Below are 3,821 nucleotides of genomic sequence, written 5' to 3'. Positions count from 1 at the left end.
CGGAACCTACGGCCGTCCGGTCCGGTAGGCGTTCCGCAGACGGAGAAGGTACCGCCGTCGAAGATCGTGGTCCGTAGGTAAATTCCTACCGATAGGTCGTCTACACGTTTCGACATTACAACTCCTGAGAATGACGTTGTAACGTCGAAACATGTAGAGTCGTCAACTTTTTGAAGGCCATAGATAGGCCTAAATAAAATGTTTTTAATTGTGTACCATTTTAACGTTGAATATTATTTGTGATTTTTGGTATCATGTATTTGATGTCAAAGTTATCAACTATTCATTTACCCTACATTACTGATTTAGTAACAGTTCATGTTATAGGAGAGTAAGTACAGGATACAGGGTGTAGGGACATTGAAAAACTGTAGATGTGTATTGTGGATGTTCTATACATTATGCAAACTATACAACAGACAAACATATCTTTATTTTTCGCAGGAACATCACCTTGCACTCCAACTTCTCAAAGTCTAAGTCGGACTGACATCATTAATTCAAAGACAAATTTTGAGTACAAATAATTTGTAACAAATCTGATTTTTGTGTACAGTGAACTTGTACATATTACTGAAAGATTGTCAAATTTTGGGTGGTTACACATAGTAAATTCTGAATTATAGTCAATATTCTTTCTCCAGTATGAGGTCAGTTCAAAGGACTGAGCCCATGCACAGTGAGTTAACATTACATACAGACAAAAAAAGGGCCATTTAATTTGAGCCCTTTACAACTGCCCCAGCATTTTTTCTCCAGAAAATAACATTCTTCTCTAAGCATATATAATATAATTAAGTAGACTTAAGAAAAACAAAACATTACATTTTGAAAAAAATACTTAAGTAATAATATTATAAAAGTAAGTAACCAATTTATACATAATTTTCTGAAATAGGTATAAAGTTGGAACTACCTTTCCTATTTTTTTGTTCTTGATTTTGTGTACATTTTAGTTACAGTTCACTTTTCCTTGGCTCTACCACTACAATTACCACAGTACAGTTGGGCTAGCCTTTTATTATTAATAGTAATACTAGTAGCAGTAGCAGTAATAGAACTAGAATTAACTTTTCCTTTTCTTTCTGCTGATACTGATAGTATTATTATTATTACATAATGTTAACACTGTGTAATGAATCGTATATTGTAATATAACCACGTTATCAATGTAAGTTGTAACTAATCAATCAGCCACTACTATTCCAAAGTCCAAGAAATTAATTTTAGTTTAAATAATGCCTGGCTAGGACTTTGTAATATCTTAACCTCCATAAATAAACTGAAAGAAAATTTTTTCTTCTTCTTACTAATACTATCGGTATTATCACATATAAAAAATAAACAAACCAGAAGATGATAAACCTAATTCGCAAGATTGTTCATAATAACTACTGTATATTAAATAAACACTCTCCCAATAAATATCGTTCAATTTCAAATAAACATTATTTGATTAAAAGTTTATTTCCAGTAACTTATTTTAACAACCAAATATTTTATGTATCAGCTTCCCAACTTTCAACAGTCTAACTGACCTCAAATATTCAGGTTTTCATTTCTTCGCCATACCACAATATATGTTACTTATCACGATTAAATATACTTTATACATAATCTTTTACGTCAAACATGAACGTAAATTCGTGCCTCGTGTTGGCGTCTTGATAATAGTAATAAAAAAACACTCGCTTAATAATTAATAGTATTACAGATTTTTTTTTTTTATGTTTTGAATTTCACACAAAGCCACATTTAGTTTTATGATGACTAAATATAAAATTTTACATCAGCCGCATGATGACCATAAGTTTGGTTTGAATTTCGGGCAAAGCTTCACGAGGACTATCTCTAATTTAACAGTGACAGACTAGAGGAGAGGCCGATAGTCAACACCGTCCACAGCCAACTCTTGGGCTACTCTTTTCCAACGAATAGTGGAATTCACTAAAACTATATAACGTTACCTCAGCTGAAAGGGTAAGTATGCGACCAATCGGATTGAGAGTCGAACACCCTAACCGTCAGGCCATGACGGGTCACTTTAGAAGGAAAAAATACAATAATGATGAACAAAATTATAATAAAAAAATAGATACCGCACAACTGTATGATTTAGAAGAGTAAGTAGGTCTATGATGACTTGTTACATTAAATGTTATAGTACGCATACACATTTCTATATTTCTAGCTTCTGTTTAAACGCTAAAAGTCGTAACTTTTAAAGTACTATATACTGTTTCAGATTGTCCAGCTTAACTTGTGAGTTCTGGTACTGAATGAAAATGCCTCTTGGGCATAACTTGTGGGGAAAAAAATGTCTGAAATACTACTTTTACACGTCTCCTATTTTGAATCCGAAATGGAAAAATTAAGAAAAACGTTGGGGAAAAATCTGTATTTTAATGATTTTTATCAGAAACTTTAGAAATATTTCTTTTTAGTTACAGTGCAGAACATTAGTAGATGTCGTAACGAGTAAAAACAGAAAATGAAAATTCTTACAACAATGGGTTTCACCGCCTTCAAATATGTCATTCAGATAAATTTATTCGAGCTAGGTTTTGAAGCGCTTCATAAGTCCTCATCGGGCTTTAAAAACAAATATGTCCTAGAATAGTAAATTTAAAAATCAGTGGCTTGTGTCGTACACTAAAAAAGTCATAAAACATCACATAGTATAGAACGCGACAAACAAATAAAATACTTAACATGTATAAAATCCAGTGTATGTCACGCTTGATTTCTCGAAACAGGTTTGTTTGTAATTAATCACAAAGTTACACAATGCGCTATCTGTGCTCTGCCCACCACGGGTATCGAAACCCGGATTCTAGCGTTGTAAGTCCGCAGACATACCGCTGTGCTACTGGGGGGCCTCGAAATAGGAGAAGTCACAAAAGCCAAAGACAGAATAGTTCGATTACTGTCTACCCATTACAAGTTTAGTGACTGTGGTGAAAGGGTGGTGGTGCCGTGAACCTTATAGATGTAATGTTGGTATAATTAACCTAAAGTAAAGATGTAGTGTAAGATCACCTAGGCTTGAGCCAAGTGCATAAAATTTATCATGAACGTAAAAATGTCAATTCAATTTTAAACTTAAATCGTTTTTGAATTACGCTTTAAAAATAAACCGCTTTATTCAATGGAAACTTTAAATTAGGAAATCAATAAATATTTTTTTCCAGTTCTTTTGACTATACATTGCATTTTATACTTTCAGTACATAGACTAACAACAATATTAGGTTGTCCTTTTGCAATGAGCAACATTACATAAAAGCCATTGTTGGAACATTGTGTTACCAAAAGGCACTGGCTTTTCTATATATATTAGAAGTTGTTAATCTAACTGATTTTGACCAATAGTTATTCTATGAATAAGCCACGAATTCACTATATGAATGATGTTAATATTGATTGGCTCACAAAGGAATATACCGATGTTTGATTGGATCGACAGCACTTTTCTGCATCTTTGTTGGATTTCCGCGCTGTTCTTCGAAAAAGGAAGAGATGTGTGCCTGCTCTCTCCAAATAATATTAGCTCGTTCCCTTCACGCTATCCTAAATCGGGCCTAACCTTAATTTAAAAAGTAATATCAACGGACAACTAGAGTTAGGTAACCAATCGGCATACTTAACAACGGCCGAGACCGGCAACCAACTAGGTAAAAAGAAGTCACCTAAGGAACAATTCACATTCTCGTACCAGGCTCTCGTCGTAAATCACAAATAAACAACAAGCCTCAACGGAGTTAACACTTCGGTCGTCGGGCGTGCCACGACTTCCATCATGAAAGAGAAGGCTACGGTCTC

The 3,821-nt window shown here is 34.0% G+C and overlaps 1 protein-coding gene across 1 annotated transcript in view; it reads right to left on the bottom strand.

Moving 5' to 3' along the window:
• Nucleotides 1–1,433, bottom strand: part of LOC106470965 (putative methyltransferase DDB_G0268948) — a 35,400-nt gene extending 33,967 nt beyond the window's left edge. Inside the window, exon 1 of the mRNA XM_022399606.1 lies at nucleotides 1,351–1,433. The gene's annotated coding sequence lies outside the window, so the exon portion shown is untranslated. The remainder of the gene's footprint in view (nucleotides 1–1,350) is intronic.
• Between the last annotated feature and the right edge of the window lie 2,388 nt (nucleotides 1,434–3,821).

The sequence above is a fragment of the Limulus polyphemus genome, unplaced genomic scaffold (genome assembly GCF_000517525.1).
Source record: "Limulus polyphemus unplaced genomic scaffold, Limulus_polyphemus-2.1.2 Scaffold4324, whole genome shotgun sequence".
Lineage (NCBI taxonomy): Eukaryota > Metazoa > Arthropoda > Merostomata > Xiphosura > Limulidae > Limulus > Limulus polyphemus.
Note: the sequence above shows the minus strand (reverse complement) of the source record. Positions and strands in the feature narration are given on the sequence as shown.